Source organism: Atractosteus spatula (genome assembly GCF_055471065.1).
Source record: "Atractosteus spatula isolate fAtrSpa1 chromosome 16 unlocalized genomic scaffold, fAtrSpa1.hap1 SUPER_16_unloc_1, whole genome shotgun sequence".
Classification (NCBI taxonomy): domain Eukaryota; kingdom Metazoa; phylum Chordata; class Actinopteri; order Semionotiformes; family Lepisosteidae; genus Atractosteus; species Atractosteus spatula.
The window spans coordinates 738,584-766,259 of NW_028296631.1; the positions used below are offsets into that span (position 1 = coordinate 738,584).

Sequence of the window (27,676 nt, forward strand, 5' to 3'; positions counted from 1 at the left end):
TAGTGGCTCTCTGAAGGCACCAGTTCTGTAGGGTTTGGGCATTTACTGAGACAATTATTAATTGTAGCAGTAAATCACAAAGTTGATTCTTTTGATGGCTTTAGAATCCAACCATGCGACATAACTCAAACAACGCACACACACAGGTACTAATACACGAGGATACATTTATTAATACATAGAATATGCATGTAAACCTAACAGATCTTATCGAGAGGGTTATCAGAATACAAAAGATATATATTCAATCAGTTACGAAGTGTTACATATATCAAGAGGACATACGTTCAGTATATCATTCATTTAGACCGTTTCGTAAATGAACTGCCAGAGAGTAACCAGCAGCAGGCCTCGTGGACTAATGGTCTCTCTGTGGCTGCTCCACAGAGATGAACAGAGAAATGGGGCCTCATTTGGGAAGCTCAGAAACACTTAATTCTGCCTTATTATTAAGCCTCGCCGCTACACACGCCTCTGAAGGGCACACAACGCAAAAGCGGTGCGTAGACGTCGCCTATTAACTGGTGTTCTATGATATCGGTGTATATATACATGGTGTTAAATCCGCCAGTCATATTGACGGGGTGCGGTGATTTTACACTTCCAACACCCAATTTGAAACCCAACATCCTCTCCAGGCGGTTATGCACTTGTATAACAAACCGTTTATCACTAACAATCCTTACCGACCGGCTAATGGGGTTGTATTTAAGACTTATGGCCGTTAACTTGGATTTTTCCACAGCCCGTTTCATTTCATGCAAGAGCTGCTCGATGTTGCTGTAGTACCCTCTCGGTAAGGTACATGTCCATATAGTTTTGAGCTCATCGCTGACGAACAGAAAAACTTCGTCTTCATCAAAAGTGTTTAGTGTATGCGAATAGTGCAGCTCGACCAGGCCCACTTCCCAGCTCCCGTCCAGGTCAATCGCCTTTGCCAGATGCTCTGTGAAGCACGCTTTGGTGTTCTTTGGAAACATCTTTGAGGATGAATTACTGGCCAGTGTAGTGTTTCATAGCCGTTCAGGGACGCCAAATATGTAATCATAGTGGCTCTCTGAAGGCACCAGTTCTGTAGGGTTTGGGCATTTACTGAGACAATTATTAATTGTAGCAGTAAATCACAAAATTGATTCTTTTGATGGCTTTAGAATCCAACCATGCGACATAACTCAAACAACGCACACACACAGGTACTAATACACGAGGATACATTTATTAATACATAGAATATGCATGTAAACCTAACAGATCTTATCGAGAGGGTTATCAGAATACAAAAGATATATATTCAATCAGTTACGAAGTGTTACACATATCAAGAGGACATACGTTCAGTATATCATTCATTAAGACCGTTTCGTAAAGTGAACTTGGTTACAACTTCTACATTAGATACTCAAAACAAGTACATAACTCTCAGGAATTAAATTGATATCAACTGGTTGGGATAACAATTGAATTCTCGAGCTGTAATGCATTGAAGTTGAATACTCATCCAATTTCTGGGGATTCAGATCTCCTGCAGGCACAAACAATCAGCTGCAGGCTTGTTGCTGTCCAATCCGCGCTCTCTGGCTCCGTGCCAGGCTGTGCTGTGCGGCTTGCGACGGTGCGCTGCTGATGCTCACTGACCGGCTAGTTAGTGTTGGCTTTAACTAGCAAAGTTTGTGCACAGGAGAAAAGATGACTGTGGATCCCAGCAAGTCAGGAAGAGGACCGGTTCGTTCCTGATGAAGAGCTAGTTCTGAATAGTGATTCAGCTGTCCACAGTTCTGACCTGTCCACGAGGCCTGCTGCTGGTTACTCTCTGGCAACCTCCACTCTAGACTCTTAGAACAAAGGAAAGTTCTGGCACTCGGACACACTGGCCGTTCCGTGGTTGTCCGGGCTGAGTCTCAGGATGGTCAGGAGGCGCGCTGCGAGAATGTCCTGCCCTTGGGAGCCTTCTGCTCCTGGGCCGTCCTGCCCTGGAATTCTCCTTTGAATTCCCTTTAGAACAGTCCACAGAATCCTCTCCAGAATCTTACTGAATCTCCCGAATCTGAATCTTGTTGAATCTGAATCTCCAGGCCTGTGTGGCCTGTTTTTACCTGGAGGAACTTCAGCTTGTTGATTGGCTGAAAGTTCCATGGGCATCAGAGTCCCACGTGGGTTACTCAGCCCTACCAGTCCCTGATTGGTTGATCAAGGTGAGATATGAGTCACTTAGTCCTGACACTTAGTAATGCAGTCCAGATGTCCATCCGGCACTCCCTAGACTGATAGGCGCCAGTGGATGACCATTGATCATGATAGCCAGACTTAGCTAAGTGCATCCCCCTTTGGGAGCTGTCCTAGGAAACCTTAAATCATCTTGCATGAATAGTTTCTCTGTGGCTGCACCACAGAGATGAACAGAGAAATGGGGCCTCATTTGGGAAGCTCAGAAACACTTAATTCTGCCTTATTATTAAGCCTCGCCGCTACACCAGCGTCACATAGAAACCATTGGGGTTCATTTTTCACCACCTGTATATGTCTCGGACCTCGGAAGCCTTCACCCAACCTTTGAATTTATCGCTCCAGCCGTGCCATTTTACCAAAAGCTGTTTGTTTTTGCCACGACCCCTGGCTGCTAAAATCTTTTGGATGCAGTAGATGTTCTCAACAGCGGGGTTTATCCTCTGTAGCTCTTCTGCATAGAAGGAGCCCTTAATGTCGTCGCCTGCGTAGTCCTGCAGTTTGTAATAGGGTCTCAGAGCCGAGGTCTGCTCTTTGACAATAAAAATTTCATCTGTGTAGGTCTGTTCATATCCCTTATCAAACACTCCCTTTATTTTGGACACCCGCACACGATCACCCACATTAAATGAAAACTTTGACGGTTTTCTCTTAAAGTGTTCGTCATAGACCTCCACACCTCAAGGGAGTTGTCGGACGTAACAGAAGCCAGGGTTCGTTTAATAGTCGTGTGGTAGCTATAGTTATAAGTGTAAATAAGATCTGATAGGACGTCGATATATCGAAAGGTGTTTTTGTGTGTCAGGTACCTCCACATTTTTGTTTTAATAGTTCTGTTAAACCTCTCGACCACGCTAACCTTCACATCGCTGGCGTAACGAAATGTTCAATATTCTCACGTTTGAGAAAATTTTGGAAGATCCTGTTAAGAAATTCTTTTCCCTCATCCGTTTGCAGCTTTTTAGGAGCACTCCCCTCTTGCAGTATATTTCGGAAGGCGCCTGTCACGGCCCCTCCAGACTTGGATTTCAGCAGCACAGCCCAAGCATATTTAAACAGCATGTCTATACACATTAAGATGTAACAGAAACCGTCGTTGAACTCGCGGTGATCTCTCATGTCCACCAAGTGGGCCTGCCACTGCCAGTCCATTTCGGACACCAACGTCCTGTTTCTCTCAAAACGTACGCACTCCGGCTTGTGCAGCATATAAGCAGCCTGGCCGGACAACCACTCGGCCACCCGGCTGCGGCTGGCGCCGCTCACACCCCGGGATCTCGCGGCCCTCACCAGACTCCCCGCGCCACCGTAACTACCCGATTCCCTAGGGTTATAATAGAGCGCATTCAACCCCGCTGCAGACATGGTCCCCTTCCAAACCAATACACACTTTCACACACATAAAGCGAGGGATGCGCTGCCTTGGGGCTTTTGGACCCTGAGGCTCCGGACAGACCGGCCGGGGGGGAAGGCGGGAGTTCCGACCCTTAACGACACACAATTGGCTCCTGAGGGGGAAGGACATGCACACATAACAACACGCCATTGTTTGGCAAGGGGGCGGGACATCCACCCACAGCGGACTCCCATTGGCTGGAAAAAAGGGGCGTGGTACCTGTCAAAAGTTTGACGAAAGGTGTCGCATTATACTACTAACAGTCCATCTGGCCGTAAACTCATTTGAAGGTCTAGCTACAGTAACTTACAATATTATGATTTATTCATGATGTGTGGAATCAGCACGTCCCGGACACAGCTTCCGATATCGTGAGCATTCTCTGGTGGTGTCCTGCCGAGCTCCAGCGGGCGTGTGTTGGTGGTGTAGCGGTGAGCATAGCTACTTTCCAAGCAGTTGACCAGGGTGCGATTCCCGGCCAACGCAGTGGCGAATGTTTTCAAATGCTGTCATGAGCCTAGGAATGTGACTAGCAAAGTGAAGCCTTTTGAAAGAGCTAAAGCACTGCAAAACGGAATTGGGGGAGAATCTCACAGGGGATTCTGAGCGATGTCTGCATACACGCAGTCCGATACGTGTGCTGAAAGCTTGAGCAACTCTCAATGTCATGCTGCCTTTCCCCGGAGTAAATCTGTTACATTGAAAGACTGCTTCTCGCAGGTTCAAAAAGGGCCCCCTGTTAATTGGAGAAATCAATGATTTCGAATGCATTCTGTATGCGTTAAAAGACAGCTATACACACAGAAAACATGCAGGATGTTTCCTGAGCCGAAACACAGTGCGTTTTTCCAAGCAATTTGACAAAGCCCCCCACTGAAAACTGCAGCAGATCGTGTAAAGACGTTCAACTTTGTAACTACTGCAAGCACAGGAAGCAGAATAAATTCCTCTTTTCAAACTGTCAAAGGTTTGTTTTGCGAATGCTGCAGGACATCGCACAATCTCTTTTGAACGGGGACAAATGATTTCTTATGGGGCGCAGTAAGTACAGACGTTTAAAAAGCTCCACTCATGCCGACGATGCAGCACGAAGAAGCACAACCTACAGTAGCGTTTGACAGCCAAAAGCCGGGCGCCGCTACGAGCAATATCATATCAAACTGACAGAACACGGCATTTCGCGCTGACTCAAAAGTGTTCTCGACAGATCTGTTCTCTGCATAACGCTGAAAGAGCTAAAGAGCGTTTCTGTTGAGAGGAAACAAGCTCGTTTCTTTCTACCATGATGTCACCATGACAAAATCTGTCTTTAAACACCTTGCTCAGTCTCTGACGAGACTGTTAAAAATTGCTTTCGCCGATTGTATTGCAAACCGGCGGAAGCGGGGTATTGGGAAAAGTTTTCAACTAGCAATAATCGCGCCTCGGCTAAACCTCACAGGCTACGATACTGCCACTTCGCAAAGCTGACGGTTGCCAGGCAACCGCAGGGATCCTATGGAAATCGTTATCAATCGTCTCATGGCATGTCGTTGCTGTAACGCATCGTATTTGTCGTCTTCTTCTTATAGCTCGAGGTTTTGAAGAATTTCATGACAGACAAGGTCTTCTTCGGGAAGAAAGGGCGTTGTGAGAAAACCGTTGCTTATTTTCAGCAGCAGAAATACAACCCTTTAAATACAAGATGACAGAACAAAGACGAAGGGCATGCCAGGAGGAACTCATGCACTACAGAGGAAAGGGGGTGGGCACGTACAGTTCTCATTCAAGCCACAAGTACTCTTCTCGGATGTTGCAAAAACAAATCATAATGCCCTGAAAGCATTGCAGCATGTCTGTGTCCCACTTCCCGTAGCTGCAGGACGACTGACACGAACGGACAAACACAATCTGTGGCGTTTAGCGTGACATAGTCTTGCAGGCATCGTGCTGTCTCACTGCAATACTGTACCGCTGCAGGAAACAGTCCATCTGGCCATGAAACTCATTTGAACGTCTAGCTACAGTAACTAACAATATCATGATTTATTCAAGATGTGTGGGATCAGCACGTCCCGGAGACAGCGTCCGATATCATGAGCATGCTCTGGTGGTGTCCTGCAGGGCTCTAGCAGGCGATCGTTGGTGGTATAGTGGTGAGCATAGCTCCCTTCCAAGCAGTTGACCCAAGTTTGATTCCCGGCCAACGCAGTGGCAAATGTTTTCAAATCCTGTTATGAGCCTAGGAATGTGACCAGCAAAGCGAAGCCTTTTGAAAGAGGCTGCAAAACGGAATTGGGGGAGAATCTCAAAGGGTGTTCTGAGCGATGTCTACATACACGCAGTCCGATACGGGTGCTGAAAGCTTGAGCAACTCTCAATGTCATGCTGCCTTTCCCCGGAGTAAATCTGTTACATTGAAAGAATGCTGCTCGCAGGTTCAAAAAGGGCCCCGTGTTAATTGGAGAAATCAATGATTTCGAAAGAATTCTGTATGCGTTAAAAGACAGCTATACACACAGAAAACATGCAGGATGTTTCCCGAGCCGAAATACAGTTTTTTTTTAAGTCATTTGACAAAGCCCGCCCACTGAAAACTGCAGCAGATCGTGTAAAGACGTTCAACTTTGTAACTACTGCAAGTACAGGAAGCAGAATAAATTCCTCTTTTCAAACTGTCAGAGGTTTGCCTTGCGAACGCTGCAGGACATCGCACAATCTCTTTTGAACGGGGACAAATGATTTCTTATGGGGCGCAGTAAGTACAGACGTTTTAAAAGCTCCACTCATGCCGGCGATGCAGCACGAAGAAGCGCAACCTAGCATTTGACAGACAAAATCCGGGCGCCGCTACGAGAATCTTAAAGGGCATTCTGAGCGATGTCTGCTTACACGCAGTCCGATACGGGTGCTGAAAGCTTGAGCAACTCTCAATGTCATGCTGCCTTTCTCCGGAGTAAATCTGTTACATTGAAAGAATGCTGCTCACAGGTTCAAAAAGGGCCCCCTGTTAATTGGAGAAATCAATGATTTCGAATGAATTCTGTATGCGTTAGAAGACAGCTATACACACAGAAAACATGCAGGATGTTTCCCGAGCCGAAACACAGTGCGTTTTTCAAGACTTTGACAAAGCCCGCCCACTGAAAACTGCAGCAGATCGTGTAAAGACGTTCAACTTTGTAACTACTGCAAGCACAGGAAGCAGAATAAATTCCTCTTTTCAAACTGTCAAAGGTTTGCTTTGCGAACGCTGCAGGACATCGCACAATCTCTTTTGAACGGGGACAAATGATTTCTTATGGGGCGCAGTAAGTACAGACGTTTTAAAAGCTCCACTCATGCCGACGATGCAGCACGAAGAAGCGCAACCTAGCGTTTGACAGACAAAAGCCGGGCGCCGCTACAAGCAATATGAAATCAAACTGACAGAACACGGCGTTTCGCGCTGACTCAAAAGTGTTCTCGACAGATCTGTTCCCTGCATAACGCTGAAAGAGCTGTAGAGCGTTTCTGTCGAGAAGAAACAAGCTCGTTTCTTTCTACCATGATGTCACCATGACAAAATATGTCTTTAAACACCTTGCTCAGTCTCTGACGAGACTGTCAAAAATTGCTTTCGCCGATTGTATTGCAAACCGGCGGAAGCGGGGTATTGGGAAGTTTTCAACTAGCAATAATCGCGCCTCGGCTAAACTTCACAGGCTATGATACTGCCACTTCGCAAAGTTGACGGTTGCCAGGCAACCGCGGGGATCCTATGGAAATCGGTATCAATCGTCTCATGGCATGTCGTTGCTGTAACGCTTCATATTTGTCCTCTTCTTCTTATAGCTCGAGGTTTTGAAGAATTTCATGACAGACAAGGTCTCCGTTGGGAACAAAGGGCGTTGTGAGAAAACCGTTGCTTATTTTCAGCAGCAGAAATACAACCCTTTAAATACAAGACGACAGAACAATGACGAAGGGCATGCCGGGAGGAAATCATGCACTACAGAGGAAAGGGGGCGGGCACGTACAGTTCACATTCAAGCCACAAGTACTCTTCTCGGATGTTGCACAAAGAAGTCATAACGCCCTGAAAGCATTGCAGCATGTCTGTGTCCCACTTCCCGTAGCTGCAGGACGACTGACACGAACGGACAAACACAATCTGTGGCGTTTAGCGTGACATAGTCTTGCAGACATCTTGCTGTCTCACTGCAATACTATACCGCTGGAGGAAACAGTCCATCTGGCCATGAAACTCATTTGAACGTCTAGCTACAGTAACTAACAATATCATGATTTATTCACGACGTGTGGAATCAGCACGTCCCGGAGACAGCATCCGATATCGTGAGCATTCTCTGGTGGTGTCCTGCAGGGTTCCAGCAGCTGTGCGTTGGTGGTATAGTGGTGAGCATAGCTGCCTTCCAAGCAGTTGACCCAAGTTCGATTCCAGGCCAATGCAGCGCCAAGTGTCTGTAAATGCTGTTATGAACCTAGGAATGTGACCAGCAAAGCAAAGCCTTTTTTGAAAGAGGCTGCACAACGGAATTGGGGGAGAATCTTACAGGGGATTCTGAGCGATGTCTGCATACACGCAGTCCGATACGGGTGCTGAAAGCTTGAGCAACTCTCAATGTCATGCACTTTTTCCCCGGAGTAAATCTGTTACATTGAAAGAATGCTTCTCGCAGGTTCAAAAAGGGCCCCCTGTTAATTGGAGAAATCAATGATCTCAAAAAAATTCTGTATGCGTTAGAAGACAGCTATACACACAGAAAACATGCAGGATGTTTCCCGAGCCGAAACACAGTGCTTTTTCCAAGACTTTGACAAAGCCCGCCCACTGAAAACTGCAGCAGATCGTGTAAAGACATTCAACTTTGTAACTACTGCAAGCAAAGGAAGCAGAATAAATTCCTCTTTTCAAGCTGTCAAAGGTTTGCTTTGCGAACGCAGCAGGACATCGCACAATCTCTTTTGAACGGGGACAAATGATTTCTTATGGGGCGCAGTAAGTACAGACGTTTTAAAAGCTCCACTCATGCCGACGATGCAGCACGAAGAAGCGCAACCTAGCGTTTGACAGACAAAAGCCGGGTGCCGCTACGAGCAATATGAAAACAAATTGACAGAACACAGCGTTTCGCGCTGACTCAAAAGTGTTCTCGAGAGATCTGTTCCCTGCATAACGCTGAAAGAGCTAAAGAGCGTTTCTGTTGAGAGGAAACAAGCTCGTTTCTTTCTACCATGATGTCACCATGACAAAATCTGTCTTTAAACATCTTGCTCAGTCTCGGACGTGACTGTCAAAAATTGCTTTCGCCGATTGTATTGCAAACCGGTGGAAGCAGTGTATTGGGGAAAAGTTGTCAACTAGCAATAATCGCGCCTCGGCTAAACCTCACAGGCTACGATACTGCCACTGCGCAAAGCTGACGGTTGCCAGGCAACCGCGGGGGTCCTATGGAAATCGTTATCAATCGTCTCATGGCATGTCGTTGCTGTAACGCTTCATATTTGTCGTTTTCTTCTTATAGCTTGAAGTTTTGAAGAATTTCATGACAGACAAGGTCTCCGTCGGGAACAAAGGGCGTTGTGAGAAAACCGTTGCTTATTTTCAGCAGCAGAAATACAACCCTTTAAATACAAGATGACAGAACAATGACGAAGGGCATGCCAGGTGGAACTCATGCACTACAGAGGAAAGGGGGCGGGCACGTACAGTTCACATTCAAGCCACAAGTACTCTTCTCGGATGTTGCACAAACAAATCCTAACGTCCTGAAAGCATTGCGGCATGTTTGTGTCCCACGTCCCGTAGCTGCAGGACGACTGACACGAACGGACAAACACAATCTGTGGCGTTTAGCGTGACATAGTCTTGCAGGCATCGTGCTGTCTCACTGCAATACTATACCGCTGCCGAGGCCACACCCCCAGCCGCACCGGTGCCGCAAGATGGCCGCCAGGAAGATGGACAAAATGGCCGACCGGAGGAAGGGCCCTGGATAACTCCCAGCAAGAAGGGAAAGCGAAAGCGGGAGAAGAGAGGCAGGGCGGATCCACCTTCGGAAGGACAGAAGAAAAGAGTGGTAAGGGAGAACCGTTTCTTCGTCCTAGAGGAAACGGAACTTTCTTCCCCCGAGGCCCAGGAACAATCGGAGGAGGTGGTCCTGGAAATGGAAACCCTCCCCCCCGAGGCCCAAAGACGACAGGAAGTGACAACCCAGGAAACGGAACCCCCCTCCCCCGAATCCCATGGACAACAGGAGGAGGCAGCCCAGGAAGAGGTAACCCCCTCCCCCGAAGCCCAGGGACAACAGGAAGAGGCACCCCAGGAAATGGAGGCCCTCTCCCCCGAGGCCCAGGAGCAACTGGAGGTCCCCGAAACTCCTGGAGAAAGGGAAGAAAAGAGCCTTCCCGAAGCGGTGGCGGAGAGTATCCTCAAGGAAGATGAGGATTACTTTGAAGCCGCCCTGGAGCCGGGACTGATGGTAGGGCTGGACCTGTCCAGCATGTTTACCTTTCAGTCCCCAGTGAGACCTGGAGGGAGCCCAGCATATTCCCCCCAGGACCCGAACGAGAGGAGTTACATCTAGGCTAAACAGTGCCCAGATGTAGACTCCCAAGTTTCCACTGTAAGCACAGAGAGGAGGTTTAACTTTCACTTGTTCAATCATGACTGTGAAACTTAAATTTTTCTAACAACTAACGTGAGAGGGCTGTGAGACCCGTTGAAAAGACGGGGAGTCTTTCATGATCTGGCCTCAAAGGCTTTCTCAGTTTGTTTCTTACAGGAGGTCCACCTGAAGGATGAAAGCGACAAGCTGACATTCACCAGGGAATGGACGAAGGGAGAATCATGCTGGAGCGTAGGAGGGGTCCACTCTTCTGGAGTGGGAACCCTCCTCGGAAACCCAGAGATGACGCTGGTTTCCTCCTTCTCGGTGGTGCAGGGCCGGATCCTGGTCGCAGACATCGACTGGAGGGGGCAGAAGTTGAGAGCAATTAACGTCTATGCTCCGACGGAACCCTCTATCCGGAAGGAAGTGTTTGCTGACCTGGCCAGCTGCTGCACCACCAACAGACAGGTGGTGCTCGGTGTGGACTTCAACGTTGACACAACGGAGAAGGGGAGCGACGCTAGCTCGGCAGAGCTGGAGTCGCTACTCAAGCAGTTCTCCCTGGTAGACGGCTTCAGACAGTGCCGCCCTAACGACGCCGGAACGACATGGAAAAACTCCCGGGGAGTGTGCAGCCGCCTGGACTACATCTTCCTGCACACGACCTACTCCCTGGAGTCGGCGACGGTGTCCCCGGCGTGGTATTCCGACCACGAGCTCTTGACGGTGGTGGCTAACACCAACCTGCCGGCATTCGGTCGTGGGTACTGGAAGCTGAACCGGGAGATACTGGAGGAAGACGACTTAAGGGCACTGTTCCGGAAAGACTACGCGAGCTGGGTCGATCTGAGAGACGGCTACAGCTCCGTGGTGGAATGGTGGGAGTCAGTGAAGGACAGGACCCGAACCCTGGCGCAGACGAACTGCAGACGGAAGTCGGCCAGGGAGAGGAAGGAAGCTGCACGACTCCAGAGACAACTAGAGGAGGAGTACAGTTCGGCTAACGGGGGAGGAGCCTTCAATTCAGCCCGGGCACGGGACCTGAAGGAGAGGCTCCGCAAACTGCACACCGAGAAAGCCAAGGCTTTCCTGGTTAAGGCACAAAGGGAGAATTATGAAAACAATGAAACCTGTTCCTCCTATTTCTTCAATCAGGTCCGAGGAGCCCAGAAAAAGAGGGTGATCCACAGCCTGAGACGGGGAGATGGAGAGGAAGTGCTGGACGAGAGCGACAAGGTAGAAGCGGCCACCGCTTTCTACACGGAGCTCTTTTCAGAAAAGCAGACGGAGGTGGAGGCAGGCGATGCTTTTCTGGAGGGGCTGAAGGCACGAGTACCGGAGGAGGTGAGGGAGGACTTGGAGGGTCCGATCACGGCCGAGGAGCTGAAGGCGGCGCTCTTGTCCATGGAGAATGGCAAGGTGCCGGGGCCGGACGGGCTCCCCAAGGAATTCTACACCTGCTTCTGGGACACCCTGGCGGCTGATCTGGTGGAAGTGGCACAGGAGATCTTCCGCTGGGGGAAACTCGGAGACACCATGAGGGAGGGCGTCATCTCCCTGCTCTTCAAGGGAGGAGACGCCGCCGACCTCAAAAACTGGAGGCCAATCACGATGGTCTGCGTGGACGTAAAGATCCTGTCCAAGCTTCTGACCGGCAGACTGAGAACCGCCCTCCCCCACATCATCCACAGCGACCAGACGTGTGGGGTGGAAGGGCGATCCGTCAGCTGGAACCTCCATCGCCTGGGCCGAGGACCGGAACGTGCCCATGATGGTGGTCAGCCTGGACCAGGAGAAAGCCTTCGACAGAGTGAACCACAGCTATCTGTTCAGGGTGCTGGAACGCTTCGGTTTCGGAGAGAGTTTCAGCCGCTGGATTCAGATTCTGTACTCTGACGTGGGCAGCAGAGTGAAAGTGAATGGAAACCTGGGGGATTTCATTCCCCAGGAATCCGGGGTACGACAGGCCTGCCCCCTTTCACCCCTTCTCTATGTTCTCTTCACAGAGCCCTTAGCAGAGGCGGTGAGACGGGACCCTGTCATCGACGGCCTGGAGATACCGGGAGGCGCGGGGGAAACCCTGAAGATCTCCCAGTACGCCGACGACACGACGCTGTTCCTGAGGTCGGACAGGGCGTTGAGGAGGGCCCTGCAGGTCATGGAGCAATACTCCAGAGCCTCGGGGTCGAAGCTCAACCGCCGAAAGAGCAAACTGAAGTTCTTCGGGCCCTGGAAGCACAGGACGACGGCACCGGAGGGTCTCGAGCTCTGCACGGAGCCCCTCAGAATACTGGGGGTTTCCTTCCAGAGCCAGGACAACGAGACAAACAACTGGACCGAGAGGATCGCCAGGGTGAACGCGAAGCTGGGTCTGTGGAAAACGCGGTCTCTGTCCTACACAGGGAAAGTGATGGTGTTGAAAGCAGACGTCCTGCCGGCTTTGGTTTACCTGGCGGTGGTGTACCCGCTGCCGGCCAGACTCAGACGAGCGCTGCAAGGGATGATCTTTGGCTTCGTCTTGGGCGGCAAGTACAAGTACATCATGAGAAACCGGATGTGTCAGCCGGTCGAGGAAGGGATTTCCCCCTGAAACTTGACTGCATCTTCTACTGCAACCTCTGTCGGGCGCTGCGGGAGCCCATCGGCCACAAGTACCAGTACTTTGTCAGGCTGTGGCTCTCCATCCCGATGAGGCACTTGGTCCAGTGGTCAAACACTGGGCCCAAGGCAGAGAGGCGACCGAAGTTCTACACCCACGCTGTCAAGTGGAGCAGGAGGTACGAGGCCACGAGACAGCCAGAGCTCTGCACCAACCACAGAGCCCTGTACAAAGAGGTGAGGGGGCATCTGGTCGCCGACGAAAGGCTGCAAGTTCCCAGACAAGTCTGGGAAAGGACGCAGCCTAAAGAACTGGACAATCAACTGAAGGACCTCAACTGGATGGCCGTACACAAGAGACTGGCCACCAGAGAGGTCCTCTACAGACACTCGCTTACCAGGAACCCGCATTGCCCCCAGGACACGTGTTTCGTCGAGGAGACTCAGGAGCACGTGTTCTGGAGCTGCCCCTTCGCCAAGGCGGTGTGGGGCAGAATGGAGAACACCATGCAACTCCTGGGGACGGGTGCGGTGCTCAGTTACCAGTACATTCTGCTGGGGCTGGCACCTACCGGATTGGACAAGGGGACGCAGTTCCTAATATGGCTGCTGCTGTCCCTCACTAAAAAAGGCCTGTGGGATGCGAGGAACAATCTCATCCGGCACAACATCGAGTGGGGAGCGAAAGAGCTGGAGGAGAGGATCCTGGCGGACCTCAGGAGGAGGATGAAGCGCGACGTAGCCAAATGGGGTTTCCCCATGGCGAGGGAGCACTGGAAAGGACTATGGACCCTGTACAGGGATTAATGGTTTAACAGCAAGTAGTAGGGTTTGGAGGGACTCTCATAATAGCGCAAATCCGCCCACAATTGCAAAGGATTGATAACGGACAATCACTGCCGTTCTGCCGTTGTTTTTATTACGTGGAGTGTTAATGTGTGAGATGTTTCCTTTTGAGATGTTTTTTTTTCGGAATAAAGTATATTTTATAAGAAAAAAAAACGCTGGAGGAAACAGTCCATCTGGCCATGAAACTCATTTGAACGTCTAGCTACAGTAACTAACAATATCATGATTTATTCAGGATGTGTGGAATCAGCACGTCCCGGAGACAGCGTCCGATATCGTGAGCATGCTCTGGTGGTGTTCTGCAGGGCTCCAGTGGGTGTCTGTTGGTGGTATAGTGGTGCGCATAGCTGCCTTCCGAGCAGTTTACCTGGGTTCGATTCCCGACCAACGCAGTGGCGAACGTTTTCAACTGCTGTCATGAGCCTAGGAATGTGACTAGCAAAGCCTTTTGAAAGAGGCTGCAAAACAGAATTGGGTGATAATCTCACAGGGGATTCTGAGCGATGTCTGCATACACGCAGTCCGATACGGGTGCTGAAAGCTTGAGCAACTCTCAATGTCATGCTGCCTTTCCCCGGAGTAAATCTGTTACATTGAAAGAATGCTTCTCGCAGGTTCTAAAAGGGCCCTCTGTTAATTGGAGAAATCAGTGATTTCGAATAAATTCTGTATGCGTTAAAAGACAGCTATACACACAGAAAACATGCAGGATGTTTCCCGAGCCGAAACACAGTACGTTTTTTAAACCATTTGACAAAGCCCGCCCACTGAAAACTGCAGCAGATTGTTTAAAGACGTTCAACTTTGTAACTACTGCAAGCACAGGAAGCAGAATAAATTCCTCTTTTCAAACTGTCAAAGGTTTGCTTTGCGAACGCTGCAGGACATCGCACAATCTCTTTTGAACGGGGACAAATGATTTCTTGTGGGGCGCAGTAAGTACAGACGTTTAAAAAGCTCCACTCATGCCGACGATGCAGCACGAAGAAGCGCAACCTAGCGTTTGACAGACAAAAGCCGGGCGCCGCTACGAGCAATATGAAATCAAACTGACAGAACACGGCGTTTCGCGCTGACTCAAAAGTGTTCTCGACAGATCTGTTCCCTGCATAACGCTGAAAGAGCTAAAGAGCGTTTCTGTTGAGAAGACACAAGCTCGTTTCTTTCTACCATGATGTCACCATGACAAAATCTGTCTTTAAACACCTTGCTCAGTCTCTGACGAGACTGTCAAAAATTGCTTTCGCCGATTGTATTGCAAACCGGAGGAAGCGGGGTAATGGGAAAAGTTTTCAACTAGCAATAATCGCGCCTCGGCTAAACCTCACGGGCTACAATACAGCCACTGTGCAAAGCTGACGGTTGCCAGGCAACCGCGGGGATCCTATGGAAATCGTTATCAATCGTCTCATGGCATGTCGTTGCTGTAACGCTTCATATTTGTCGTCTTCTTCTTATAGCTCGAGGTTTTGAAGAATTTCATGACAGATAAGGTGTCCGTCGGGAACAAAGGGCGTTGTGAGAAAACCGTTGCTTATTTTCAGCAGCAGAAATACAACCCTTTAAATACAAGATGACAGAACAATGACGAAGGGCATGCCGGGAGGAAATCATGCACTATAGAAGAAAGGGGGCGGGCACGTACAGTTCACATTCAAGCCACAAGTACTCTTCTCGGATGTTGCACAAACAAATCCTAACGTCCTGAAAGCATTGCAGCATGTTTGTGTCCCACTTCCCGTAGCTGCAGGACGACTGACACGAACGGACAAACACAATCTGTGGCGTTTAGCGTGACATAGTCTTGCTGGCATCGTGCTGTCTCACTGCAATACTGTACCGCTGCAGGAAACAGTCCATCTGGCCATGAAACTCATTTGAACGTCTAGCTACAATAGTAACTAACAATATCATGATTTATTCACGATGTGTGGAATCAGCACATCCCGGAGACAGCGTCCGATATCGTGAGCATTCTCTGGTGGTGTCCTCCAGGTCTCTAGCAGAGGTGCTTTGGTGGTACATTGGTGAGAATAGCTGCCTTCCAAGCAGTTGACCCGGGTTCGATTCCCGGCCAACGCAGTGGCGAATCTCTTTAAATGCTGTCATGAGCCTAGGAATGTGACCAGCAAAGCCTTTTGAAAGAGCTAAAGTACTGCACAACAGAATTGGGGGAGAATCTTACAGGGGATTCTGAGCGATGTCTGTATACACGCAGTCCGCATACACGAAGTCCGATACGGGTGCTGAAAGCTTGAGCAACTCTCAATGTCATGCTGCCTTTCCCCGGAGTAAATCTGTTACATTGAAAGACTGCTTCTTGCAGGTTCAAAAAGGGCCTCCTGTTAATTGGAGAAATCAATGATTTCGAATTAATTCTGTATGCGTTAAAAGATAGCTATACACACAGAAAACATGTAGGATGTTTCCCGAGCCGATACACTGTGCGTTTTTCCAAGCCATTTGACAAAGCCCGCCCACTGAAAACTGCAGCAGATCGTGTAAAGACGTTCAACTTTGTAACTACTGCAAGCACAGGAAGCAGAATAAATTCGTCTTTTCAAACTGTCAAAGGTTTGCTTTACGAACGTTGCAGGACATCACACAATCTCTTTTGAACGGGAACAAATGATTTCTTACGGGGCGCAGTAAGAACAGACGTTTAAAAAGCTCCACTTATGCCGACGATGCAGCATGAAGAAGCGCAACCTAACTTTTGACAGACAAAAGCCGGGTGCCGCTACAAGAATCTCACAGGGGATTCTGAGCGATGTCTGCATACACGCAGTCCGATACGGGTGCTGAAAGCTTGAGCAACTCTCAATGTCATGCTGCCTTTCCCCGGAGTAAATCTGTTACATTGAAAGAATGCTTCTCGCAGGTTCAAAAAGGGCCCCCTGTTAATTGGAGAAATCAATGATTTCGAATAAATTCTGTATGCGTTAAAAGACAGCGATACACACAGAAAGCATGCAGGATGTTTCCCGAGCCGAAACACAGTACGTTTTTCCAAGCCATTTGACAAAGCCCGCCCACTGAAAACTGCAGCAGATCATGTAAAGACGTTCAACTTTGTAACTACTGCAAGTACAGGAAGCAGAATATATTCCTCTTTTCAAACTGTCAAAGGTTTGCTTTGCGAACGCTGCAGGACATCGCACAATCTCTTTTGAACGGGGACAAATGATTTCTTATGGGACGCAGTAAGTACAGATGTTTAAAAAGCTCCACTCTTGCCGACGATGCAGTACAAAGAAGCGCAACCTAGCGTTTGACAGCCAAAAGCCGGGCGCCGCTGCGAGCAATATGAAATCAAACTGACAGAACACGGCGTTTCGCGCTGACTCAAAAGTGTTCTCGACAGATCTGTTCCCTGCATAACGCTGAAAGAGCTAAGAGCGTTTCTGTTGAGAAGAAACAAGCTCGTTTCTTTCTATCATGATGTCAGCATGACAAAATCTGTCTTTAAACACCTTGCTCAGTCTCTGACGAGACTGAGCGTTAAAGATGGCATTCAGGTGGGAGGTAAAGTTTAGAGGTTGAGGAGTTTCTTGAGTTTTTCATGACCTGAATATCATTTGTTTGCTTTTTTGACTACAGAAAAATAAGGACTTAAAACTAGTTGTTTAAACTTCGGTTATAATTGAAAAATAAAAAGTTATTTTTGAGGTTGAAGAATTTCGATATGAGTAGTACTGGGAAAAGAAAAGAGAGTGCTGGGTCTTCGAAGGAGAAGACTAAGATACCTCAGTCAAATATATATAGGAACAAGTAATAGGTTTATTCCATGCTGAAAAAAAGAAGAAAGAGAACACAATGTTTCGGCCGTGGAGCCTTCTTCAGGTGTGAGAGAGACAGGGCAGTAGGCAAAGGTAAAGTAGCGGGAGAACAAAGGTTGGGAGGGAGGAGGAGTGAGAGGCGGGAGCAGGGGACAGAAAGAGAGGCCAATCAAGAGGTGTGAAGTCAGAATGGGTGCAGAGAGGTGTGAAATGAAACTTCCAATGAATGGGGAAAATTTAAAAGAACAGTAGTCTGTCGTTAAGGAAGTGGTATCCACCATTTCTCTTCTTATCAGCAGTAATGAGCTCCCCCAGGAGGCAAACCGGCTCATCATGGAACATCCACAGGTATCTCAATTTTACCTCCTCCCCAAAATCCACAAACCGGACACCCCTGGACGCCCCATCGTATCAGCATGTAACTGTCCAACTACTTACATCTCAGCCTTTCTCGACAGCCTCATGAGACCGCTGGTTGAAGATCTTCCCTCATACATCAAAGACACCAACCACGCGCTCCAACTTTTTAATGATTTCCAATTTCAGGGTACCGAATGCTACATTTTTACCATGGACATCACATCTCTGTACACCGTCATTCCCCATAATGACGGCCTTACAGCACTCAAGCACATGCTGGACAAACGCACAGTGCTTGATCCACCCACCCACACCCTGGTACGCCTTGCAGAATTGGTCCTCACACTGAACGCATTCTCTTTCAATAATCTTTTTTACCAACAGGTCAGTGGAGTTGCCATGGGCACCAGAATGGGACCCAGCTATGCCAACATTTTTGTCGGCTGGGTAGAAGAACGCTTCTTCGCTTCCTACACTGGCTATGTCCCTGACCTCTACAAACGATATATTGATGACTGCGTCGGTGCCGCCACATGCTCCAACGATCAGCTTGAGTTCTTCCTGCACCATTTCACCAACTTCCACCCGTCCCTCAAATATACGATTAACATATCTTCCACTACTCTTCCGTTTCTAGACATCCACTTGTCTATCAACTACCCCCGACTGTCCACTTCAGTTTATTACAAACCCACGGATTCACACAGCTACCTCCTGTACAGCTCATTTCACCCCAACCACACTAAAAACTCTCTTCCTTTTTCACAGTTCCTTAGGTTACGACGATTATGCAGCGACGACATCGACTTCGAGAACCAAGCCCTCGAAATGTACTCATTTTTCATCAACAGAGGATACCCCAGCAGTGTGATTGACAGGGCCCTTGCCCGAGCCAAAAACACCCCCCGGACCATCAACCCGATCAGGAACTCCCGCCGTAACAACCGCATTCCTCTGGTGCTTCCTTACCACCCTAACACACTTCCTATCCCCAGGACCATTAACCACAACTTTTCCATCCTACAGGATGATCCCTCCATTGGGGCCCTCTTTTCTGATCGCCCTATCATCTCATATCGCCGACCACCTAATCTGCGTAACCTCCTTGTTCACAGCTCCCTTGACCGCCCTCAACAACCATCCACACCAGGCACTTTCCCTTGCAACAGAGCTCGCTGTATCACCTGCAAATACACAGCCACCACCACACTCATTCAAGGCCCCTCAGGACAATTCCGGATCACCCAGAATGCATCTTGTACCTCCAGCAACCTTATTTACTGTATCTCTTGCAGTAAATGCCCAGCCATCTACATTGGAGAAACAGGAAGGAGACTCGGAGACCGTTTCAGAGAACACGTCAGGGCTGTAAAGATTAAAGATCTCTCCAAGCCCATTGTTTCTCATTTCACCTCTGACGGCCACGACCACTCTAATCTCTCCGTCTGTGTTCTCAAAGACGGTTTTCCAAACTCATACATCAGAAAGACCACCGAAACTAAAATTATTCTGCAGCTAGGATCACACCTTCTCCCTTCCCTTAACGACAGACTACTGTTCTTTTAAATTTTCTCCATTCATTGGAAGTTTCATTTCACACCTCTCTGCACCCATTCTGACTTCACACCTCTTGATTGGCCTCTCGTTCTGTCCCCTGCTCCCGCCTCTCACTCCTCCTCCCTCCCAACCTTTGTTCTCCCGCTACTTTACCTTTGCCTACTGCCCTGTCTCTCTCACACCTGAAGAAGGCTCCACGGCCGAAACGTTGTGTTCTCTTTCTTCTTTTTTTCAGCATGGAATAAACCTATTACTTGTTCCTTTGCAGCCTACGCATGCTGACGCAGCTACCCACCTGAACTACTACCAAATATATATAGTACTACAAGAAAATCGATGGCAACGAAAGAGAAAAGTGAAGCAGCTGCAAGGGACGTGGAAAGAGTGCTGGAGATGCACTCGTACGCGAGTGCTCACAGCCCGAGTGAGACTCATCTGCCGGAGGAAGAGCTGGAGTCCTTGCTCAGCACACCTGTGAAAACCCCAGCAGCCAAGAGAGGAAGGGGCGAGCTGACGCTGAGGAGCTCCAGACCAACATCTTCAACATGATGGCACAGAACACGGGTGAGCTGAAGGAAATGATTCATTTTAATACAGTCGGAATTAAAGGTCTTAAAAAGTCCGTAGACTTTGTGTTCAAAGAGGTTGAAGACTTAAAGAGTGAAGTAAAAGACCTTAAACGAGTGAATACCGAACAGGAAAAACATATTAAAGAACTTGAAGTGAAAGTGAACGATGCAGAAAGATACCGTGGACGATGGAATTTAAAATTACTTGGAGTTAAGGAGGAACGCGATGAGGACATTGTTGCAACAGTGAAGGGTATCTGTAGAAGGACCCTGCCGGACCAGGAGGACGTGATATCAGCCATTGACGTTGTTCACAGGCTCGGGAGAGCGAACATGTCTGGGCAAGTGCGCCCCAGAATGATTATAATACAGTTCACCAAGAGGACGGCGAGGGACACGCTATGGCGAGCGGCGAGGAGGAATGAGTATTTGAATGAGAACAAACTGTGGTTTGCAGAGGACCTGTCCGCCGCAGACAGGAGCACCAGGAACCAGCTGTGGCCCCAGGTTGAAGCTGCAAATAGAGAGGGGAGGAAAGCCTACTTTGTGGGAGTGAGGGCCTTTGTGGACGGGAAGGAGATTCGCTCCCAGTGACTTCTCAGTTAATGATTATGTTTGGTTTTATTTGTTATAGCAGTATATACTAGTGTTTGTTTAGTGTTATCTTGGAACGTTGTAGTTATGTATTAAAGACTGTTATAGTTCTGGTTCTTGAAAAACTCAATAATTTAGACAATCTTAGAGTTAGTTATTTGCTTTTGTGTATGTCTTTTTCTATTTTCTCTATTAATGCCATAGGTATTCGAAATGTTGTGAAAAGAAAAGCAGTTTTTTTGTTTTGTAAAAAAGCGAATGCTGATTTTTATTATATACAGGAAACACATGCATGTCAATCGGATTTGCAGTTTTGGAGGAATCAGTGGGGGGATGATATTTGGCTTTCCAATGGTACTAATCACTCAGCAGGTGTTGCTGTTTTGAAAGGAAACTTTAAAGGGAAAATTCTTCACAGTAGTATGCATCATTCTGGGAGATGGATCATTTTAACAGTTGATATTGGGGGGAAACAGTATATACTTGTTAATGTATATGCCACCAATAATAAAATACAAAATAGACTTCTTTTTCAGGAACTAGAAGATAGTATAAGACAGGTTTTAAATAGATTTTCAGAAGCTAAAATAATTTTGGGTGGAGATTTTAATACAGTGTTTGATGAGAGTATGGATAGATGGCCTCAAAGGGTTAATCATAGAGGTGAGTCTGTTCATTTGGAAAATCTGTGCTTTGGCTTGGGTGTAATTGATATCTGGAGATGTTTGAACCCGGGATTAAGTCAGTTTTCATGGAGTAATCGAGATTTTTCGAAACAGTCTAGAATTGATATGTGGCTCATTTCAAAAGAATTGGAGAATCTCACTACTGATGTCTATATGAGTCCTGCAGTTTTGACGGATCATAAAGGTATCTTTTTGTTGATTAATACATCTGGATCTTTAAAAACCAAAAAATTTAGTTACTGGAAATTTAACAAAACTCTTTTGGAAGATGACCAATTTGTAAAGGATGCTAACTTAATTATTAAAGATTGTTATAGAAAGGCATTACAGAACAATTCTTTCGGCAGTTATTGGGAATTTATGAAGTACAAAATTAGGGAGTTAGCTATTAAAAGGATCAAAACCCTAGTTATGTTAAAAAGAAATAAAGAAGATACTCTTATTAAAGATATAATCGAATTAACTCAGATTACTGATTACAGTCAGGAAGAAAAAGAAAAATTGAGTCTTTTGCAATTGCAATTAGATCAGACTTATGAAGAAAAAGCTAAAGGTGCATTTATACGATCAAGAAGAATGTGGATGGAAGAAGGGGAAAAAATACTAAATATTTTTATAATTTAGAAAAAAGAAGTTTAGAATATAAATTGATTGACAAGTTAAAAATTAATGGCAGTATTACAGATAATCTCAAAGATATAGCTTTATATGTTACGGATTTTTACAAAACTTTATACTCAGCAAGACACAACAGGTCGGATATGGATGTATTTTTGCATTCCATAAGGAGAGACGCTAGATTTATAGAGGAGGAATTCCGTATACAATGTGATCAACAAATTACTAAGAACGAAATAAAGATAAATATTGATAAGTTAAAAGACAATAAATCCCCTGGGAATGACGGTTTATGTAGTGAATTTTATAAATTTTTTCAAGATGTGTTAATTGATTTTTTATTTGGTGTTTTTGAAGAAGCTATACAAAAAAAGGAAATGCCACCTTCTCTGAAACAGGGATTGATTTCATTTATTCCCAAACCTGACAAGGATAAGCTAATATTAGAAAATTGGAGACCTATAACTCTGTTGAATAATGATGGAAAATTATTAGCTTTGATATTTGCGAATAGATTAAAGAAAGGGTTGGCTCAGATTATTGATGAGACGCAATCTGGTTTTATGAAAGGCAGGCATATTTGCAATAAAATCCGTTTAATTCTGGATCTTATAGAAGATGATAGTTATATTTTATTTGTGGACTTTTATAAAGCTTTTGATACAGTAGAGCATACATTTATTTTTAAGTGTTTAGAATTTTTTGGTTTTGGTGAATATTTTCAGAATGTTGTTAAGACTCTTTATAATGGGTGTAATAGCTCAGTCAGATTACATAATGGTACATCTCCAAGATTTGAAATTGGAAGAGGTATTAGGCAGGGATGTCCAATATCTCCTTTTCTCTTTTTATTAGTAACTCAGACTTTGACTCTTCATATTAATAATAGCATTATGGAAGGCATTAGTATCTTGGGAAGGGAAATTAAGATTTATCAACTAGCAGACGATACCACTATTTTTCATAAGAATAGTAAAGAGGTTTCTAAAGCAATTGAGGTTTTAAATGTGTTCTCATCAGTCTCAGGATTGTCTCTGAATATTGACAAGTGTGAACTGTTTTCTCTGAAGGATTCTAATTTAGATGCAATAGTGAATATACCTGTGAAGAAAGTGGTTTGTTATTTGGGTATTATAGTCTGTAAAGACCAAGATGAAAGATGTAAATTGAATTTTACGCTTATTTTATATAAAACTAAAAAAAGATTTCAGTCTTGGTTAATGAGGGACCTATCGTTGGCAGGTCGGGTTCTACTGTCGAAAGCAGAGGGTATATCTCGCTTTGTGTACGCCTAGCTTTCACTGAATGTGCCTTCGCATCTTATTGATGAGTTTGACAAACTATTATACAACTTTATTTGGAAGAATAAACCTCATTATATCAGGAAACACCTTCTGAGTAAACCAAAAAACCAAGGTGGCTTGAATGTTATAGACTTTTATATGTCAAATATAACTTTTAAAATAAATTGGATTAGGAAATTTATTAATAATAAAAATAGTAATTGGAATTTTATTCCAAACATAATTTTTCAGAATGTTGGGAATCTTGACTTTTTGTTAAAATGTAACTTTGATATAAAGAAAATCCCAGTTAAGTTATCTAATTTTCATAAGCAAGTACTATTATACTGGACTTTATTATACAAACACAACTTCTCACCACACACATATTATATTTGGAATAATAAAGACATTAAGTTTAAAAATAAAAGTTTATTTTTACATAGTTGGTTTAATAACAGAATGTATTGATGTACCCAGTGGCTCAACTGTTGAATGAAGATGGTAGATTGCTTACTTATCCTGAATTCCTGGAGAGATTTCAGTTCCCTGTTACTCCCAAGGAATATGCAATAGTTTTTGATGCCATTCCGGAAGGTGTAGTGGGCTTATTAAAAGCAAATCAAAGTGTTAATAGGACTGACCTCCTTTTGGGTCCTACAACTGATTTATTCTTGGATGGCGTGGAAATAAAGGATAAGAAGTGTAACAATACTCCTATTAGAAATCTTTGTAAACCCTATCTTATCCCTTCTTGTTTGTCTTTTTGGAATGCAATGTTTGAAAATATAAACTGGAAGTTAGTTTGGACAATTCCTGATAGATTTTGTATTACAAATAAAGTTAAAGAGATATCGTTTAAAATTATTCATAAGTTTTATCCAGTGAAATTAGTACTCTTTAAATTTAAGCATGAGCAGGATGATCTGTGTGTTTTTTGTCGGGCAGAAAAGGAATCTTTGGTGCATTTATTTGTTAGGTGTAGGTTTGTGAAGCTGTTTTGGACGGATTTACAGAGTTTTGTTTGCAGGCAGTTAAAGGTGTTTTTTAGATTGAAGGATTTTGACATTTTATTGTACTGTTTAGTAGAAAATTTGGAAAAAGAGCATTTATTTATAGTCAATTTATTAATCATTCTTGGTAAATTTCACATCCATAAATCCAAATGGTCTAATAATACTCCCCTTTTTAGTTCTTTTGAGGTGGAGCTGATACACTATTTAAATTCTATTAAAAATGTGAGAAATAATAAAGCACGGAAAACATATGATATATGTAAAAAATACAATTTAATCATATAACTTACTTATTACCTCTGGTGGTTAACTGTTTATTTTTCTGTTTGTGTTTGTTCTCTTGTACCTAATTTGATCCTTTGATTGTATTTGTATTTGTAAATTCTTTACACATTTAATAAAAAATTCTTTAAAAAAAAAGTCTCTGACGAGACTGTCAAAAATTGCTTTCGCCGATTGTATTGCAAACCGGCAGAAGCGGGGTATTGGGAAAAGTTTTCAACTAGCAATAATCGCGCCTCGGCTAAACCTCACAGGCTGCGATACTGCCACTGCACAAAGCTGATGGTTGCCAGGCAACCGTGGGGATCCTATGGAAATCGGTATCAATCGTCTAATGGCATGTCGTTGCTGTAACGCTTCATATTTGTCGTCTTCTTCTTATAGCTTGAGGTTTTGAAGAATTTCATGACAGACAAGGTCTCCGTCGGTAACAAAGGGCGTTGTGAGAAAACCATTGCTTATTTTCAGCAGCAGAAATACAACCCTTTAAATACAAGATGACAGAACAATGACGAAGGGCATGCCGGGAGGAACTTAAGCACTACAGAGGAAAGGGGGCGGGCACGTACAGTTCACATTCAAGCCACAAGTACTCTTCTCGGATGTTGCACAAACAAATCCTAACGTCCTGAAAGCATTTCAGCATGTTTGTGTCCCACTTCCCGTACCTGCAGGACGACTGACACGAACGGACAAACACAATCTGTAGCGTTTAGTGTGACATAGTCTTGCAGGCATCGTGCTGTCTCGCTGGAATACTATACCGCTGGAGGAAACAGTCCAACTGGCCATGAAACTCATTTGAATGTCTAGCTACAGTAACTATCAATATCATGATTTATTCACGATGTGTGGAATCAGCACGTCCCGGAGACAGCTTTCGATATCGTGATCATTCTCTGGTGGTGTCCTTCAGGACTCTGGGGTGTGTGTGTTGGTGGTATAGTGGTGAGCATAGCTGCCTTCCAAGCAGTTGAAGTGGGTTCGATTCCCGCCCAACGCAGTGGTGAATTTTTTCAAATGCTGTCATGAGCCTAGGAATGTGACTAGCAAAGCGAAGCCTTTTGAAAGAGGCTGCAAAACGGAATTGGGGGAGAATCTTACAGGGGATTCTGAGCGATGTCTGCATACACGCAGTCCGATACGGGTGCTGAAAGCTTGAGCAACTCTCAATGTCATGCTGCCTTTCCCCGGAGTAAATCTGTTACATTGAAAGACTGCTTCTCGCAGGCTCAAAAAGGGCCCCCTGTTAATTGGAGAAATCAATGATTTCGAATGAATTCTGTATGCGTTAAAAGACAGCTATACACACAGAAAACATGCAGGATGTTTTCGAGCCGAAACACCGTGCGTTTTTCCAAGCCATTTGACAAAGCCCGCCCACTGAAAACTGCAGCAGATCGTGTAAAGACATTCAACTTTGTACAGTGGTGTGAAAAAGTGTTTGCCCCCTTCCTGATTTCTTATTTTTATGCAGGTTTGATCTGAAATGTTTCAGATCATCAAACAAATTGAAATATTAGACAAAGATAACACAAGTAAACACAAAATGCAGTTTTTAAATGAAGGTTTTTATTATTAAGGGAAAAAAAATCCAAACTTACATGGCCCTGTGTGAAAAAGTGATTGCCTCCCCTGTTAAAACATTAATCAACTGTGGTTTATCACATCTTTGGAAAGCTGAGTTCAATTTTTCTAGCCACACCCAGGCCTGATTACTGCCACACCTGTTCTCAATCAAGAAATCACTTAAATAGGACCTGCCTGACAAAGTGAAGTAGACCAAAAGATCCTCAAAAGCTAGACATCATGCTGCGATCCAAACAAATTCAGGAACAAATGAGAAACAGAGTAATTGAGATTTATCAGTCTGGAAAAGGTTATAAAGCCATTTCTAAAGCTTTGGGACTCCAGCGATCCACAGTGAGAGCCATTATCCACAAATGGCGAAAACATGGAACAGTGGTGAACCTTCCCAGGAGTGGCTGGCCGACCAAAATTACCCCAAGAGCGCAGCGACGACTCATCCAAGAGGTCACAAAAAACCCCACAACAACATCCAAAGAACTGCAGGCTTCACTTGCCTCAGTTAAGGTCAGTGTTCGTGACTCCACCATAAGAAAGAGACTGGGCAAAAACGGCCTGCATGGCAGAGTTCCAAGACGAAAACCACTGCTGGGCAAAAAGAACATAAAGGCTCGTCTCAGTTTTGCCAGAAAACATCTTGATGATCCCCAAGACTTTTGGGAAAATACTCAGTGGACTGACGAGACAAAAGTTGAACTTTTTGTAAGGCGTGTGTCCCATTACATCTGGCGTAAAAGTAACACAGCATTTCAGAGAAGGGACATCATACCAACAGTAAAACATGGTGGTGGTAGTGTGATGGTCTGGGGCTGTTTTGCTGCTTCAGGACCTGGAAGACTTCCTGTGGTAAATGGAACCATGAATTCTGCTGTCTACCAAAAAATCCTGAAGGAGAATGTCCGGCCATCTGTTCGTGACCTCAAGCTGAAGCGCACTTGGGTTCTGCAGCAGGACAATGATCCAAAACACACCAGCAAGTTCACCTCTGAATGGCTTAAGAAAAACAAAATGAAGACTTTGGAGTGGCCTAGTCAAAGTCCTGACCTGAATCCGATTGAGATGTTGTGGCATGACCTTAAAAAAGCGGTTAAGGCTCGAAAACCCTCTAATGTGGGTGAATTACAACACTTCTGCAAAGATGAGTGGGCCAAAATTCCTCCACAGCGCTGTAAAAGACTCATTGGCAGTTATCGCAAACGCTTGATTGCAGTTGTTGCTGCTAAAGGTGGCCCAACCAGTTATTAGGTTTAGGGGGCAATCACTTTTTCACACAGGGCCATGTAGGTTTGGATTTTTTTTCCCTTAATAATAAAAAACCTTCATTTAAAAACTGCATTTTGTGTTTACTTGTGTTATCTTTGTCTAATATCTCAATTTGTTTCATGATCTGAAACATTTCAGTGTGACAAACATGCAAAAAAATAAGAAATCAGGAAGGGGGCAAACACTTTTTCACACCACTGTATATTATCATTATGGAAAGATACACTTCAAATGTTTTTTTTATTTAAATTGCAAGCAGTAACTCATGAACATCTAAACATGCTTACCTTTTTGCCTATAAATATTATCAACCAGTGGTTCAGTCTTTAAAACTGAATACTTTCAAAGCAAAAATGTGGGTTTAACCCCTGTTTACTCTAAAATTATTTGAAACTCAGTTGTATATGTATTAACAGTGTGTTT

The 27,676-nt window shown here is 45.4% G+C and overlaps 7 non-coding genes across 7 annotated transcripts; 2 read left to right on the forward strand and 5 right to left on the reverse strand.

The window, feature by feature from the left end:
* Nucleotides 1-4,945: 4,945 nt before the first annotated feature.
* LOC148811292 (U4 spliceosomal RNA) lies at nt 4,946-5,087 on the reverse strand. Its single transcript, XR_016086395.1, has one exon. It is a non-coding gene; the product is annotated as a U4 spliceosomal RNA (small nuclear RNA).
* Nucleotides 5,088-7,189: 2,102 nt separating this feature from the next.
* LOC148811293 (U4 spliceosomal RNA) lies at nt 7,190-7,329 on the reverse strand. The gene has a single exon (XR_016086399.1). It is a non-coding gene; the product is annotated as a U4 spliceosomal RNA (small nuclear RNA).
* Nucleotides 7,330-8,880: 1,551 nt separating this feature from the next.
* Nucleotides 8,881-9,023, reverse strand: LOC148811294 (U4 spliceosomal RNA). The gene has a single exon (XR_016086400.1). It is a non-coding gene; the product is annotated as a U4 spliceosomal RNA (small nuclear RNA).
* Nucleotides 9,024-14,874: 5,851 nt separating this feature from the next.
* Nucleotides 14,875-15,016, reverse strand: LOC148811295 (U4 spliceosomal RNA). Its single transcript, XR_016086396.1, has one exon. It is a non-coding gene; the product is annotated as a U4 spliceosomal RNA (small nuclear RNA).
* A 653-nt stretch (nt 15,017-15,669) lies between these two features.
* Nucleotides 15,670-15,741, forward strand: trnag-ucc (transfer RNA glycine (anticodon UCC)). The gene has a single exon. It is a non-coding gene; the product is annotated as a tRNA-Gly (tRNA).
* Nucleotides 15,742-24,542: 8,801 nt separating this feature from the next.
* LOC148811297 (U4 spliceosomal RNA) lies at nt 24,543-24,684 on the reverse strand. The gene has a single exon (XR_016086394.1). It is a non-coding gene; the product is annotated as a U4 spliceosomal RNA (small nuclear RNA).
* A 650-nt stretch (nt 24,685-25,334) lies between these two features.
* trnag-ucc (transfer RNA glycine (anticodon UCC)) lies at nt 25,335-25,406 on the forward strand. The gene has a single exon. It is a non-coding gene; the product is annotated as a tRNA-Gly (tRNA).
* The last annotated feature ends 2,270 nt before the right edge of the window (nt 25,407-27,676 follow it).